Genomic DNA, 18,230 nt, shown 5'->3' with positions numbered 1-18,230 from the left:
CTGAGCTATGTTTTCAAGGCTGTGTGCATGCAAACAGCCTTGGAAGATAGAGATGGTGTCTTCCTCCAGAGCAACAGGAGGGTTGGCTTAATGGTCAGTATAAAGATTCAGGTTTTCTAAGCCCAAGGGTTCTCTCCTGTAATACAACCGATCACACATACAGGCATCACCTGTCCCTCTTCACATCATCTTGGGGAATTGGGGATTGGGACTCCAGTGTAAGAAAAGACTGATTCTCTGGCTACTGTAAGTAATTATTTGTCCTTTGGGTCTAATCTAGAGGTTGTGTATCTTCTGTCAGCGTCCTCTTCCATAATCTATAGTGGGGTAATTTACTAGCTTGAAGGTAAAGTAAAATCCCAGAGGCTTTACAGTTTTGATAGTTAATTGCATAACGTTTTCGATTTCTCTCTATTTACTAAAAGTTCAGACTAAGCAACAAGTCCTCGAAAACTTTGTGCAGTTCTAATTATCTCTGTTGGTAACATAAGATTTCAGGAGTTTTTTTCAGCTTCAAAGCAACACTCTGAAAACACTTCCACACACAGCATCACTCTTTTTACCAGGTCTACACTGGCCTACATTGTCTCTCTTGAGAATTCTGAAATGCGTTCTTCTGGAAGGAAGGGTTTGGCATTTACCCCACAATGGCCTCTGCATATGCAGCAGCTTCCCAGTTGAATGTGAACTAAAACATACTCTCCCATTGATTTTATGATTGATTTTCTCAATGTCTCTCATCAACTTCACCACAGCTGCCTAGGCAGTTGGAGAGGAAGGAGGATGGTAGTGATTCCTTACCAATTACATCTCTATGGTCATATATAGACTTCAAATTATTTTACTTTATTTCATTTTATGTGAGCATAGTATTATAGACTTAAATAATTTTAAAGATCAAAAAGGTCTTAGAAGTCATCTCTATGCAACCTCCCACACAAAGCAGATACACAAGTGTAAGCAGACATTGCTTACTAACCTACAGTGATGGGAGCTGATGGAATTCACAGTCAGTGCTTATCATGATAGAGCTTATTTAATATTTAGAAATGTCTGCTTATACCATCATAAATCAGTTATCTTAATCATCTCTAACCATTAGTCCTAGACCCATCCCCTGGAGCCACCACTGACTTTATCTGTCCTCTCTCAGATATCATAAGCGATCTCCTCCCCAAACTAAGCTTAGCAAATTACCACAATTATTTTTTAAATGGCATGGCTTCAAAATCTTTGGATATTCTGGCAAAACCCATACTAAAATGCATTCATATGTGCTTTTCCACACCACAACCTAATGGCAAAACTCAACACTGTATTGGTCTTTTCTGTGCAGATGCATCATATTGTTGATTTACATTACGTTGACAGTTAACTGGAAGCATCAGGTCTTTTTCATATGAATTCCTGACACACCAGGTTCATCACATTTTAAATTCCGGCAATTGATTTTTTCCTTTTATCTAAAGTAATCTATATGCACCATGCTAAATTAGTTTGGTGGGTTTTAATCCATTGCCATCCTCTTAGGATTCTTTTTGACATTTTTTCTGCAATCAAAACCATTGGTAACTTTTCCAAGATTCATCATTTAAAAACTGTGAAACAAATGCCTTTATCCTTTATTTAAGTTATTGATTAAAACATCAGATAGAACAGGACCAGTAACAGAACTCTGTGATCTTTAACTTTAGCACCCTCTCATAATTGATATAATTCTAAAGATCTATATTTTTTATGTGTGGTTATTTAAAAGGCTTTAAATTTACCTTACTATATTGTCAGCTAGGATTCATATATTTATATTATTCCCAAAGTTACAATGACTTGAGAAAATTTAATGTGTCTTGCTGAAATTTGAAAAAAAAATTTTGATTAAGCTTTTGTTATAAAATGCATAAATATTTATTGTAGAAAATTTCAAAATCACACAGAAAATTTAGAGAGTTCAGTTGACCCTAGTATGAGGGTGGCTGTCAGAATCAGAATTGGTGCACATAGCTTGCAAAAAAACATATATATAAACAGAGAAGTGAAGATGAAAACACACAGAACACAAATCTTTAGTATTATTAAAAAACAGATAATCCTACAAGCTTTAAATCACCTGTACCTAGAGAAATCAACCTTACAGGCCAACATAGCTACTATTAGACTTCTCACTGTCACTTCAAGACATTGTGTGTACAGAGTAGGGCTAAGTCTGAGGAGAACACATGGAAAATAGGAAAAGAGAAAAGGAGACACAGACAAAGCCAACATACAATCACCAAAGAAAAATCCAACACTGAACACAGGTCTGAAACCTGATAGTTGAAAGTACTAGATGTGAGTAAAGAATTCGAAAATATATAGGTGGCAGTCTTGCACAGACATTATTTCTGGAGTAGAAGAAGGTAATTAGAAAGGGAGAGACATTCTTTTAACTTGTAGTTGTGGAGGCAGAGAAGCAATTAAGAGAAAAAATCAGGCTCTTGAAAAAATAAAAATAAACAACAAGACATAAGAATTATTTCCTCCCACTATCATCACCAACATTAAAGATATACATTAAAAGAGGTAACTTCATTAAACTAACAAAAAATGTACTTTTGAAATAGAAACTTTGTTTATGAAATGGATTGAATAAAATTAGCCTATTTCCATATAAAGCTCCTGTAAGATAAAGACAGAAAATGATAAATGGTATATGTGATAAAAATTCCCCTAAAAGAACCAACCATGAAGTGGAAAAAACTATAAGACAACAATCAACTGAATAAAATATCCTAAAACAAGTGTTTGAAGATAACATTTACATAACAAATGCAAAATTTAAGAACAAAAATAGGACAGCAAGAAAGGAAGTAAGAGTTGATTGAAATCAGGAAAGAAATTAAAGAAAAAGTCATAAAGGAAGATTAAGGGAAAAGATAATTAAGTGAGAATGGATTTAAATGAAAATGTAACAAGGGGAATTGAATAGAGACAGATTAACAAACAAAACAACAAGAAAAAGAAAAAAAAAGGGTCAGAAAGAAAGTGATTAAAATGGAATACAGGCAAAGAAGATCTAAGAAAAATAAATAAAACACCTGAAGACGATTATCAAACAATGTAATAGACCTTGTATATAAAACTATAATCCAGAGAGTTCAACTTTTGGCCACATGATGTAAACAAGGTCCAGGCTTATATTCCTGTCTCAACAACTAGAAAACTGGAGAAAAATATATGTAAACTATTTTTCAACATTGAAGATGACACAGTGAAGGACTGCAATCCATGAGAGAAGAAAAGCAAATTCAGTGAGCCTTATGATTAACCTTATGATTAGACGTGTTGGGATGTTTCTAGTAGAGTGCTATGGCCTCAGCTGAGCTGAGGCAGCAGAGATTTTAACACTTGCCTAATTTCTTGGCTGACCACAAATTTAGGAGACACGCCCAAGATCACCAAAGGAACCTAGCTTAAAAGCAGCAGATGGTAGTTTTAGGAGCAAAACTGAGATACCCACTTTTTCATGTCAGGAAGTCATTTTTTCAGTTTGAATCCAAGCAGGTTAACCAACACTCTTCAGAAAGACACAACGGAATCCATATTCACTGTAACATATTATCTATAATGTGTGCTTAACAAGAAAAAGTTACGACGCATGCAAAAAAACCAAACCAAAAAAAAAAAAAGACTAGGAAAGTGTGACCCCATACACAGGAAAAGGGAGTCAATTCAAACGTATTCTATGCAGGAGCAGCTGTTGGATGTAGCTGACAAAGACTTCAAATCATCTATTATAAATATGTTCAATGAATTAAAAGAAAAATGTTCAAAGAGAGGAAAAATTATAAAAGTGAGTGAACAAATAAGGAATATAAATAGAGAAATGAAAACTTCAACAAAATGCATATTATGTAACTGAAAGTTACAATAACAGAAAGTTAAAACCCACTCGATGGAGAGTAACAGTTGATTGGTGCACTTGATCTTGAGACATATACGAAAGCAATAAAAGAGTGAAGTTTAACTTAAGAAAAGATATTTACATCAATGGAAAAGAAAAGGGGGTCCAGAAGTAAACCCATAGATTTATGAGCAATTGGTTTTTTAAAATTTTTATTTATTTATTTTTTGCAGCCAAAATAAATAAATTTTAAAAATTTTAAAAGAACAATTGATTTTTGACAAAGGCGCACAGGTATTTATTTCCAAGAGGGAAAGAATTAACTTTTCAGCCAGTAGTGCTTGGACCACTTGATATCCATCAGTAAAAAAGTAGATCTCAAGCTTTACCTCCTATCATACACAATATTAATTCAAAATAATGTGTAATAGATGCATAGACCTATTATAAAGATTAAAACTATAAAAATTCTAGAAGATAGCATGGAAGACGATCTTTGTGATCTTGGGTTAGGCAGGATTCAGATTCTTTAGACAAGACCTAGAAAACTAGAAGCATAAAACAAAATAAAAAGTAGATAAAGTGAACTTTGTCAAATTTTAAAATGCCTTTCAAAAGATACTTCTAGGGAAAACTAATAGGCTGCCACAGACTGGGAGAAAATATTCACAATACATACATCTGATAAAGGAGTTGTATGCAGAAAACATTAAAAACTTTTACAATTCAATAATATGAAGACAAACAGCTTCCAAAAACCTGGCAAAAGATTTAAACAGAAACTTTACAAAAGAAGCTATATGAGTATCCAGTAATCACAAAAATAGGTGTTCAATATCATTAGTCATCAGGGAAATGCAAATTAGAGCAACGATTAAATACCACTACATGCCCACTAGAATGGCTAAAATAAAAGACAAATAAACAACAAAAAAGTGAAACTACAAAGTATTGACAAGGAGGTGAAGCACCCAGAACACCTACACACTGTTGGTGGTGATGTGAAATGGTTTAGAAACTTTGCAAAACAGTAGGGTAGTTTCTTATAAAATTAAATGTACATGTACACTTACGTGATACGGCAATTTCACTCCTATTTACACAAGAGAAGCAAAAACGTATGTTCACACAAAGACTTGTACACAAATGTTCACATACGGCTTATTCTTAATAGCTCAAAAGTGAATCAACACAAATGTGTGTCAATGGGTAAACTCATAAACAAATAGTGATATATACATACAGCAGCATACTACTCATCAATAAAAAGGAATAAACTAGTGACACACGCAATAGTATGGATAAATTCCAAAATGATGCTGAGAAAGAGAAGCAAGACAAAACAGAAGCCAGACATATTATAGTTCATACTGTGTGATTGCATTTGTGTGAATTCTAGAAAAGCCTAATCTGTAGTGATAGGAATCAAATCTGTGCTTGCTTAGAGCCAAGAAATGGATTTTGGAGGTAGTGCAAGTGTATTGGGGGAAAGGCATTGAATAAAAGGGGTCTCAAGGGAACTTCCTTGAGTTATGAAAAAGTCCTATATCTTGATTGTCGTGGTGGCTACATGGGTTTTATAAGCACACATTTAACCAAAGTCATCAAACTCTACATTTAAAATGGTTGACTCAATGTATGTTAATTACATATTAGTAAAACTGAATCAGGAAAAAAAAAATGTAATCAAAGAAAACTCTCTTGAAATAAAAGAAGAACTGCATCTACCTAATAAAAAGATCCACTGGGTCCCTCTGGAATAATCGACTTGAAATTCTGACTCTACCACATACACTTCTAAAGCTATTCCAAGTTAAAGATTAAGACAAAAATTCCCAGAACTTAGATACTAAAAGATCAAAGTAAGAAAATAATATTGGCATCAGACCTTTCAAAGTCAGCATACAAAGCAAGGCAAGAATGCAGCAGCAGTTTTAAGAAACTCAAGAAAGTATGATCCAAAGATAGTATATTCAACTAAGCTACTGTTCAACTGTCAAGACCACAGGTAATAAGTTTACACGTGAAAAGACTCAGGCTGTTCTCATGAGTCTTTCTGGAGGAAGCTACCAGGGGATGGTCTTCATCCAACTAAGAGATAATGTGAAATTTTTGGTGAAAGGACTGATGGTGAGCATTCAGTATGTTTAATTATAGATATAAGACTAAAACAAGGATGAAGAAAAGGTTGAAAGAGTAGTGTGTAAGTATGATCTCACAAAGTACAAAGAATTCAACTTTTAAAATGGAGAAAAAAAGGGGATTAAAAATGGGAAAGTAAAATAAGTTCACTTATTGTTCAAGTGGGGAAAAAAAGATAATCATTTAAAACTGACAAACCAACTAATAAAAGGGAAAGTAAGAAAAAAGGGGGATTAGGGTGCTTATAAAAGGAAAATATAAAAAGACAATTTCTAGGACAAACAAAACAAAATAAAACCCATTTTTTTGAAAAAAGCAAAGAAATTTGTGTGGAAAAAAACACACACTTATTTTAACTTCCCAGAAATAGTTAATGTTAACTAAAATCCTTTCCAATCTCTCCCTCCCAACCCTCTCTCTCTCCTTCTCTTTCTCTACCATCCATTCCTTCTCTCTCCAGGTGTATTTTCTGGAAACTTGGACTGTCGGATTGTATTTTCATTTAATATTTCATCATGAGCATTATCCATGCCAGCAAACGTTCACCAAAAACTATGACTTTTAATAGATTCGTATATATTTCATGTAATGGTTGAATTAATATATGTTTTCTTTTGAAATCTTGCTGACTCATTCTGTATTTATTATCAAGCACACATCCATTTATTCAACCATTCAACATGTTTATAAGCTGTCTATTGTGTGTAATACATCTATGGGCAGGATGCAAGTATTCTCTGCCCTCCCTAGGAGGGCAGTTAAATAATTATATGTGTGATTAATTTTAATAATGTTGAAGTTCAGAGAGATACAGGAGTGTAGTTTAAGGGAATTTATCTCAATCTTGAGATAAACTCTAGGTCTAGTTTAGGCATCACTGTGGAAGGACGTGAAGTTTAAAGTGAAGCATAGCAATGTGAAGTGGGCCTGGGATCAGGAGATGGGGACCATTTGGTTATACTTTCTCATCATCTCCATTTTTCTGTCACTTCTAAAGGTAACATCTTTCTTTGACTTTTTTCCTCTCTCTAAATAGACTGTATCCTTACTTTTTAATTCCAGAAGCCTTTACGTTTTTATAAAACATGTTGAACCTATTTTTTTCCCTCTAATTATGGTGCCTTAACTCTTCCTAATTCTTCTTTGTGTTAAGATGAGTAAGTAATTTTTCTTTCCTTCTCTGTTGCCCCGTTTTATCAAATTTGTTGCTGTTTTGAACTGATTCAGATTTTGTGAATTGTAATGTATTTTTCATCATATATATTCTTTAAAGAATTAGTTTAGACATTTGCTATATTTTATAAACATTTTAATGACTGTTAACTCTATGTGTAAATGATTGTTGAGATATTTTATACCACGACTTGTCCATTTTTGAGTTTATCTTGACTAGTTTTTTTTTTGGTGGACTGGAATATATCAAATGTTCTTTCTTCCAGAAAAGTGATATCCTTGTTGATATTTACATATATCTTGTGCTTAACATTTTTAAGGGAGATTAGAGTATTTTAATCAACAAAGAATTCAGTATGTTTGGGCAAGATTTATTCTTAAAAAATGAAATGCTGATCATTAAGAATCAGTTTAAATTCCATTTAAAGTCTAGAATAGGCAAATCTATAGAGACAGAGAATAGATCAGTGGTTGCCTGGGGCTCTGGGGCTGAGGAGATCAGATGTGAGGCTAAGTGATATGGTGTGGAGTTTCCTTTGGGGATAAGAAAAATGTTATAAAATACATTGTGGCAATGGAGGCACAACTTTATAAATACATCGTCATTAAATTGTACAGTTTAAATGGGTTAATTATGTGGTTTGTGAATTATATCTCAATAAAGCTGTAAAAACTGAATGAGCTTATTATTTTCACTGTTTGGTTGTCTATTTGCTGAAATTCCTCTTCTTTTCCTGAAACCGGAGGCATCACCTGATCACCTCCAGGCTTTTGGCATCTCTTCTCTTTGCCATAGTTTCAAACTCAAAGTATGAACTAGATAAAAATCGCAGCATCATAAGCATTTCACGCAGACCCAGCTGGATATAATACTATGGAGTTAAAAATCATTTCTAATATTGACTCTTAGTTCTACTTTGCTTTTATCTGTCTCAATGAAGTCTGATGTTATGCCCTACACACTTTCACTCCTTAGCCAAATAAGCTATTATGAATGGATCTTATCAACTAATTCATGTTCTTGTATAAAGCCTTCCTTATGCTATGACCCCTAGGAAACATTACTTTCTGCAGAAACTTCATCACAATGGCAAAAACCCTCAGGCAAAAGAGCAAAAGTTCTAATGGTGGAATTTAAGGCAGTGGAAGAGATTGGAGAAGCATTTGTCAATATAAAGAGATTTTCAAGTACCCTGAAATCAGGACACGTGTGGGTGGGCTGGTCATGCCTCCCTCTGAGGCTGGCTCTTGAGTGCCCCTGGTTTACACTTCCATCCTCTGCATTATAATTCTGGGGCCATTGAGGCTGGCATTTCTCCAAGAAGTTCCTCTTGCCTAACCTGGGTGGGTTTAATGACACTTTCACATTTAGTGTGCTTTTTTCTCTCACTCATGGCCATCTCCCCTGCAAACCACTATAGATGAAAGATGTTTAAGGCCACTGTTATGAGGAAAGTAATAAGTTCAAATAATTATTTTTTTCATTTATGTTACTTTATTCAAACCTTTTATGAACTTCGGCATTTTTTCTTCTCTTCATCTCGAATAATGCTGAAGATACTTAAAATTTCAGACAAGACATTTATGAAGCCTTCGAAAAAGCAATAAGAAAAGCACAACCAGAGAAAACATGCTTTTAAAAGATTACCTATATTCTTCTGGGAATTTTTTGTAGTGACTAGAGAAGGAGAACAAAAGGCCATCCAGGGATATTTTTAAATTAACTCAGCACCACTCAGGAGCATTTGGAGGTCTGTGGAATGAAATCGGCATAGATGACCCTTACCAGTGAACATCAGCTAAAAGAGAAATGCAGCATCCTTGGAAGCCAAAAGAATGAAGATAGATAGATTGTAGGGCTTTAGAAGAGATTTCCAAGACCCCACCATCCACTGCTCCCCCCACCCCCAATTCAATAATAATTGATAAAGCCCTCACTGGCAATAGTCAAGTCCTTTTTTGGAGAAAGATGCTACTTCAGTCCCAGGTAATCTGCTGCTGTTTTACACACTATCAATTAAATCTTTAACTATTTTTTGGACTATATTAACATTCCTCTGCTCAGTATAGCCTCCCTTCTTCCTCTTGTTTACAGTGGAAATGAAAGTTTGTCATCCTTTTCTGGGTTTCAGTGTTGTTCATTGTGGATTTTCAAATTAAATAATGTATTTTCCTTTATCTGCTTTGTCATTTTTGTAGGTGGGTCATCAGAAACTTCCCTTAGAATTTTATCTCTAATTCAAGCTGCAGAGTTTAAAACTTTCTGTCCTCTTCCAGCAGCAAATACTGTGACAGGGTGATCTCCCAGCACATCTGTGGTTATACACCCTCACTCACATCAGGCTTATTGTTTAATGGACCCTTTGCATTTCTGGCTCACATTAGGCTAACAGTCTACCATGCCGCCTCAGTCTTTCTCCCTTTCATTTACACATAACTCCTCCTGTTTTGATAATTTTTGGTTTGACCTCATAAGAAGAAACTTTTCTAGGGAACCCTCTCCTACACTGTTGGTGGGAATGTGAATTGGTGCAGCCTCTATGGAAAACAGTATGGAGGTTCATCAAAAAACTAAAAATAGAGTTGCCATATGATCCAGCAATCCCACTCCTGGGCATATATCCCAACAAAATTATAATTCACAAAGCCACATGCACCCCAGTGTTCATTGCAGCACTATTTACAATAGCCAAGACATGGAAGCAACCTAAATGTCCATCAACAGATGAATGGAGAAAGAAAATATGGTACATATACACAATGGAATACTACTCAGCCATAAAAAAGAATGAAATAATGCTATTCACAGCAACATGGATGGACCTAGAGATTATCATGCTGAGTGAAGTAAGTCAGAAAGAGAATGACAAATACCATATGATATCGCATATATGTGGAATCTAAAATATGATGCAAATGAACTTGTCTATGAAACAGAAACAGACTCACAGACATAGAGAACAGACTTGTGGTTGCCAAGGGGGAGAGAGAGTGGGGGAGGGATGAAGTGGGAGTTTGGGATTAGCAGATGCAAGCTATTATATATAGAATGTATAAACAACAAGGTCCTACTGTATAGCACAGGGAACTATATTCAATATCCTGTTATAAACCATAAGGGAAAGGAATATTAAAAAGAATATATATATAATACATATAACTGAATATGTTATATATATAACTGAATCACTTTGCTGTATAGCAGAAATTAACATTGTAAATCAACTATACTTCAGTTAAAAAAAAAACAATAACAAAGAAAGTCCCTTGGCCATAGGACTTTCCTACCCTAATAAAAAATTATTCACAAGAAATTTTTGAAAAGAAAAAAAAAAAAGAAGAACCTTTTCTTCGTTTCCCCTGCCCTTTTGCAGCTTCTCAGAGAGGCACAAGTGTCAGCTGTTGAGGCAGTTTTTAATTATTGACTCATCAGCCTTGGCCTTCCCCAGAGAAAAGGAATCTGCTTTTTCACATTTGTGTGATTGAGGGCAGTGTCTAAGATATGATAAATAAATAACAGCGCGTGATGAATGCCTGATCCTCTTTGGGCCACAAGAGAAAACTTCGGTCAAAGCAGCCATGCTTCTTTCTCCTTTTAACAAGGCATCCTCACCGAAGCAGCTACAGCTGCTGCTGTGGAACAATAAGCAAGTGCTTCAAGCACCCATTTTTCCTATGTTTGGGAAAAAAAGGCGGCAGCCTTCATAAATCCTAAATTGTGGGGCTTGTCTGTTTTCATCCTTTCTCTGGTTCATTTTAAAGGAAGAAGAACAAAAGTGAGATTTCCTCTCTGGAGACCTAGATGCCTGTCCTTGATTCATCATTGTGGGACTTTAAGCAACCCACTGGCTTTCTGATCTTCAGTTTCCTTTATCTACAAAATAGGAATATTACTTCACTCTGCTTACACTGCATCAGTGTTATGAGACCCTGATGAAATGATATGCATGGAATATGTAAAAACATGAATGTTTATCGGCATCATTATTAGGAGGTGTTTTTCTCTTTCACTTAGTCTATCATTTGACAGGTGTTTAAGGTCTATGAAAGCTGGGTTTTTGCTTTGCTCACTGCTATATCCCGGTACCTAAGACACCACGTGACACATGGTGAGCACTCATTAAATATTCAAGAAATAAATGGATGAAGGAATGAAGGAAATGAGCTAAGCGTCCACCATGTAGTTACTGAACCCAATACTGGCTAATATAAAAGTGAATAAAACAGGCATGACCTCTTTAAAAGTACCCCCTCTCCTTCATGATTAATGATTTTGCCCCCCAATTTAACCTCTCTTCCATTCATAATCTCATTTCCACTTTCCTTTTATTTTCTCTGGCTTGCTTTGTTTCCTCCCACGATTTTATCTTGGCATTTCTGAAAAATGTTGATTTAAAGTTTAGAAAGCTGTTTATTAATTCAGTGTGAAATTTGATTTTAGTTTTTGATGCAATCTAATTTTTCTAGTTAAATGTATTTAATTTATGTATATATTATCAAAACATTTTTATTTTATAGTTTTGTTCTCTGTTATAAATAAGTCATAAAGATTTCTACATGGAAAAAAAAAACAGGCATGACCTCTGCCCTTATGGGATTTACTCAATGGTTTATCCTTAAGTATGATGTTAGTTGTGGGCTTTTTATAGATGCCCTTTGTCAGAATGAGGACGCTTTCTTCTATTTCCAGTTTGCCGAAGGTTTTTACTGGAATGAGTGATGGCTTGTGCCAAAGACTTCTCTGCGTCTAATGAGATGGCAATGTGAGTTTTCTTTATTCTGTTAAAATGTCAAATTACATTCATTGTTTTGGTTTTTTTTAATTTCTTGATGTATAGTTGACTTACAATATTGTGCTAGTTTCAGGTGTACAGCAAAGTGACTCAGTTATACATATATATATATTTTCTTTTTCAAATTCTTCTTCATTATAGGTTATTACAAGATATTGAATATAGTTTCCTGTGCTATATAGTAAATCCTTGTTGTTTATCTATTTTACATATGGTAGTGTGCATCTGTTAATCCCATACTCCCAATTTATCCCTCCCCCTTTCCCCTTTTCTAACCATAGGTTTGTTTTCTATATCTATGAATCTGTTTTTGTTTTGTAAATAAGTTCATTTGTACTATTTTTTAGATTCCACATGTAAGTGGTATCTTGCAATATTTGTCTTTCTCTGTCTGACTTACTTCACTTAGTATGACAATCTCTAGGTCCATCCATGTTGCTGCAAATGGCTTTATTTCATTCTTTTTTATGGCTGAATAGTATTCCCAATTTTGCTTTTCTGGAGTAAGCCCCACTTGCTCGTAAAATATTATCATTTTATATGTTGCTGGATTTTATGTGCAAATACATATTTTTAAAGTTTGGCATCTGTGTTCATGAGACATATTTGTGTGTAACATATTTATTGTCAGAATATCTTTGTCAGGCTTTGAAATCAGTATTTTGCTATCCTAGTAAAACAACTTGGTATGTGTTTCCTTCCCTCCTTTCTCAAAATATTTGTGTAGGATTAATAGTATTACCTTTTTAAATGTTTGGTAAAATTCATCACTGAAGCAATATGGTCCTGAAATTTTCTTCATGGGAGGATTTTTGATAAATAACTAAAGTATTTTAATGAGTATATGACTCTCAGATTTTATCTTTACCACTTTCGGTAGGTTTTAAATCTCAAGGAAATTTATCCATTTTTGTCCAAGTTGTCAAATTTAGTGGCATAAAATTGTTCATAACATTCCCTTAATACCATTTAATATCTGTACATCTATTCTGATATACCATTTTTCATTGCTGATACAACATTGATAATTTATGTCTCTCCTCTCTTCTTTGAAAAAAGGCCTATTCAGGTCTTCTGCCCATTTTTTAATCAGATTGTTTGTTTTGATATTGAATTGTATGAGTTCTTTATATATTTTGGATATTAACCCCTTATCAGATATATCATTTGCAAATATCTCTCCCAATCAGTGGTTTGCCTTTTAGTTTTGTTGATGGTTTCCTTTGCTGTGCAAAAACTTTTTAGTTTGATGCAGTCCCATTTGTTTATTTTTGCTTTGTTGTTGTTGCTGGTGAAACAGATCCTATAGATATAGGATGCTAAGACTGATGTTAAAGAGCATACTATGTTTTTTTCTAGGAGTTTTACTGTTTCAGGTCTTACATTTAAGTCTTTAATCCATTTTGACTTTATTTTTGTACATTTTTTGAGAAAATGATCTAGTTTTATTCTTTTACATGTAGCTGTCCAGTTTTCCCAACACCACTTGTTGAAGAGACTGTATTTTCTCCATTGTTTATTCTTGCCTCCTTTGTTGTAGATTAATTGACCAGAATTGTGTGGGTTTCTTTCTGGGTTCTCTTTTATGTTTCATTGATCTATGTGTTTGTTTTTGTGCCAGCACTGTACTTTTTGATTATTACAGCTTTGAGGTATAGTTTGAAGTTAGGGAGCATGTTGCTGGTGCCAGCAGCGGTTTCTGCTTGTGAGTCCCTTTTCCAGTAAGGTTTTATTCTCTGTATTTTCCTGTCTGTCTCACCAGTGTGGGGCCAGTGGTTTGCTCTGTGTTCTCATTTCACTTACGGAGCCTAGAAGAGCTGTTGAGTTTTTTAGTCTGTTCAGCTTTTTACTTGCTGTTAGAAAGGAGTGGCAACTTTCAAGCTCCTTAAATGTGGAACCAGAAACCATGACTCATAATTTTCTTAATGCACCATCCCCACTCACATACACACATGCTGTCATCCTCTTAACTCAAAATCCATTTCAGCTATCATTTCTCGTTCCCGTTTACAAGAAAACGTGTTTAAAGTAACATACGCATTGCCTGCAAATTAGGTTCCTTTCTTTTCCCTTGTGTCCACTCCAATAGAGTTTTTGCCTGTAACACTTTACTGAAATTGCTCTTATCCAATTCACATAAGCACTCCATGTTGGTAAACGTACTGGTCAATTATTAGTTATCTTACTTAATGTAACAGTAACGCTTAACATAATTATTTACTCCTTCCCCTTGGAACTATTTCCTTTACTTGAGTCTCAGGGTATCACACTGTCTTCTTTCTTCTCCTTCTCTGGTTGCTGCTTGTTCATTTCCTTGTCGGGTTTTTCCTCATCTCCTTGTCTTCTAGGTAATCTAGGACTCAGTCTTTAGACCTCCACCCTTTTGTATTTACTCTTATTATTTAGTGATCTCATCCAAGAACCTAGCTTTAAATAGCATCTCTATGCTGATGTCTCTCACATTTATATGTCAAGACTGGTCCTTTCCCATGAATTCCTATGTATTTGCAGCTCCCCAACTCTGTTATACTCAGCACATCCTTCAGGAAATAGACATTTCAAACTTAACCTAAACCAAACTGAATCTATGATTTTCCCCTCTAAACATATTCCATCCAGTCTTCTCCATCTCAGTTAATGGCAAGTGCATGCATCTGGTTGCTTAGGGAAATCTGTCGGGAAATTGGTTAAGAAAGCCTGTTACTTCCACTAAATATATATTCAGAATCCTCTGTTATCAAAATCCCTACTATAACCTTCTTGCCCAAGCAGCCATTTTCTCTTCTGTGAATTATTGCCATATTCTCATAACTTTTTCTATCTTTGCCAAACCTGAATCTACTCACAACATGCAACCAAGTAGGTCAGATCCTATTACTTCTCTGCACCAAACCTTCTAATGGCTTTTCTCCCAACTCAGAGTAAAGGTCAAAAAGCTTTCAAGAGCCTGGAAGGTCCAGCACAATCAGTCTCACCCATTATCTCTCAAATGTCATCTCCTTCTACTTCTGCTCACTTATTCTGTTCTAGCCACACTCACCTGCTTGCTTTTTATTTTTCCACATTTTATACACATTTAGGACTTTTGCATGCAATGTTTTTATTTCCTGAAATGCCTTCCTCAGATAGTTGTGTGCCTTGTTCCCTTTCCTCCATCAGATCTTTACTTAAATATATTATCAGTGAGGTCTCCCATGATCATCTTATAATTGGAATCTTCCAACTTCTCTAACTCCCTTCCCTTCCTTATTTTTCTTTTAAGAGTTTATCACCTCTCACCATGCTACATTTATCTATTTATCATTCTATCTATCTATCTTTCCATTTTTTGTTTCCCCGTTACTCAGCTCTATTTGTGGATAGATTTTTGCTTGTTCTATTTACACATTTAAAATTAATATATATTATGGCAAAGTATTACTTTCTGCATGCAATGGAAAATGGATCTGAAATGTAAATAATAAAATGGCCATTGTTTGTTGAGGCTTTAGAATATGCCAGCCTCTAGATTAGGAGTTTTACATGTCCTCTCTCATTTAATCTTCACAACAATCCATTGGGGTAAAACTGGTCTTCCCCAATTTTTCAGGTGAGGATACTAAAGCAAGAGAGAAGAAATAAATTCCCCAAAGTCAAACAACATGTTGGCAATGTCAGTTAGTATCTGAGCCCAGGCATTCTGATTCTAGAGCCCATACTCTTAGCCACCACTCTAACATTTGATCAATAAAACTATAATTGTGCAGATTAAGACCTTCATAACTAATTAATTAATGCCAATACACTCTTCTACGTTTGTGAGATAGAAAAAGATGATATAAATAAATTGTCTTTCAGTTTACTTTTAAAGATGCCAATAAGATGGTTGTCTTGGGAATTCCCTGGTGGTCCTGTGGTTAGGACGCCACGCTTCCACTGTAGGGGGCCACAGGTTCAATCCCTGGTCGGGGACAGCGCAACCGGAAAAAAAAAAAAAAAGTTGGTTGTCTCTTTTTAGACACAAACTCTCTTTAAATATTTTTAATCAGGAAAATAAAAGCTTCTAAAATGTCTTTGAATTAAAAATATAGAACCATCATACTTTTCTTTGGTAGACACCCCGTTATGTGTTACGCAGTTGATAAAGTTACATTTTTTCTGTCTTGGGCAGCTTTGAATTTATAGCTCTTAAAAACTGCTAAAAGGACACAACTACAAATTTAATGGGCATTTCAGCTAAGTCTTTTTGAATTTTGTATTAGATTTCCCTTTAGCCTTGGGTAAAGCCATAAAAAAAATTGCCTGCTTAAAAATGTAATCATCACACAGGAACCTTTCTAAAGTCAGCATCAAATAGAATAAAGTATATTTTATTAATGATACAATTCACAAAATTACCAGCCCTGCCACTCTCTGCCCTCCGGGGACACCTCCTCCTCCTATTACATGTACACCAGTCACTGGTGTTTGTTCTGTGTAATTTAACTTTCTGATTGCCTTGAATGCTTAATGAACTAGATTAAGTGAAATGCTGATGAGAATTGTTGAATTCTGTTGGGAAAGCGGACCACTTAAATCCTTTTCTTGAGACAAAGCCCAAGGAATGCAAAGTCCTGATTTGAGGAACTAGAATCAAGAAGGGACATGAAAACTGTTTGTTTTCACTTCTGAAGTGAAGTTTCATGAATGAATTGAGTCAATTTTCAAAGATCCAATTAGGCCTGGGAATCTGGACCCCTCTCATGGAACAGTGGCCCTGTCTCTACTTAAATGCCTTTTTCTTCCTCAAAATGTAAGTCTAGGATGCATACTAAATTATAATTATAGCCTCTTCCCTCCTGCCTCAATTTGATTGGTTTATTCTTATCTCAAAACTATGTAAGTTTCTTCCTCAAATTTGTCTCAAAGAAGGAGGAGGTGTATCTCCCTGGGAGAGACTACACAATGATGTAATAACTAAGAAATACCAAGTGAAAATTTAAAGTACTACTTGTTATGTTCAACCTTGAGAATTGAGATGCAAAAGATAAAGCCAGGGCAATTTATAATAACATTTTTCCAATATCTAACATGGATTTTGCTATTGAACTGGAAGAAATGGTCAAAATGGCATGCTGATTGCCTGATAGTAAATTTCTACTGGCTAACCAAACTTATGCAGAAAAATAATTTGATTTTTTTAAACTTATTTATTCCCCATTGAAAATATGACTCCACTTCAGAGGACATAAGCCAATGAGAAGGTAAGTTCTTGTTTCTGAGGTGTCTTAGCATGGAAGAAGAAGCAAATTGTTTTCACAAAAAGGAGCTTTTTGTGTGTATGTGTATGTGATGGCTGCTAAGGGATGTACACAGCAGCAAAGCTGTACTTATACACTGGAGCTTGTGGAATTACCATTATTTCCATCCTGTTCAGAAGCTACCCTAAAGATCCAACTCTCCACAGAGCCAAACCACATGAGTTTCAGAAGGAGCTTTTGACAAGCATCACATTTGCTGTAAGATACATACTTCACTAGTGCAGAATGCCCTTACCCTGAGATAATTCTACCCCTGATACAGGGTGGGAAATTAGGGAGTGATTCACACTACTTTCAACTGTTCCTTTATTCTAATGTTCCCAATAAGGTGGCTTTTCTTTCCTTTCATTTATTTTTTCAGTGTCTGGAGTTAAGAGTACTTAATTGGGCTGAATCATGTACTTGGGCTTTAAAAGAATTAAATAGGCTCTTTGTAAATTGTTCCAGCTGGCCCCAAAACCATTCTGAAACACTGCATTAGACAAAGCAACAATTAAATACATGTCAGGAGGCAAAATACAAGTAGAGAAAGACAGATTTTTCTACTCTACTACTTTATGACCTCTGATAGAATTTTTTAACAAATTGTTTAATCTCCAGTACCTAAATATATATGTTCAGTTAAACATTAATTTGTTCAATAAATTAATTCAAAGGATGGAAGAAAATATCAAAAAAGGCACATAAGAGAGAAGATAATCTTATGACCGTGTTTTGATTTTTTAATAATATTTTATTAATAGATGCAAAGAACTCTGATTATTCCAAAAAATTAGAGAGGATACAATTATCTGTACTTTATAAAGCTGTCTATTTTATAGTTGTGCTCAGTGTTGAAGAGCAATAAGATACAAAGTCATATTCAATCACACTTATGATTCATATTCACTCAAGTTATTATCCTAAGCAATTCTTTCTCACTAATACAAAGAAAGGTCCAGTTTCAAAGATGGGTGAAAGATG

General features: G+C 34.8%; 1 long non-coding RNA gene across 1 annotated transcript in view; it reads left to right on the top strand.

Moving 5' to 3' along the window:
* The window catches only part of LOC309619683, a 246,636-nt gene that overhangs the window by 186,313 nt on the left and 42,093 nt on the right, over positions 1 to 18,230 (top strand). The gene's annotated exons all lie outside the window — the stretch shown is intronic.

The sequence above is a fragment of the Balaenoptera borealis genome (genome assembly GCF_965194805.1).
Source record: "Balaenoptera borealis genome assembly, chromosome: 21".
Taxonomy (NCBI): Eukaryota; Metazoa; Chordata; class Mammalia; order Artiodactyla; family Balaenopteridae; genus Balaenoptera; species Balaenoptera borealis.
Note: the sequence above shows the minus strand (reverse complement) of the source record. Positions and strands in the feature narration are given on the sequence as shown.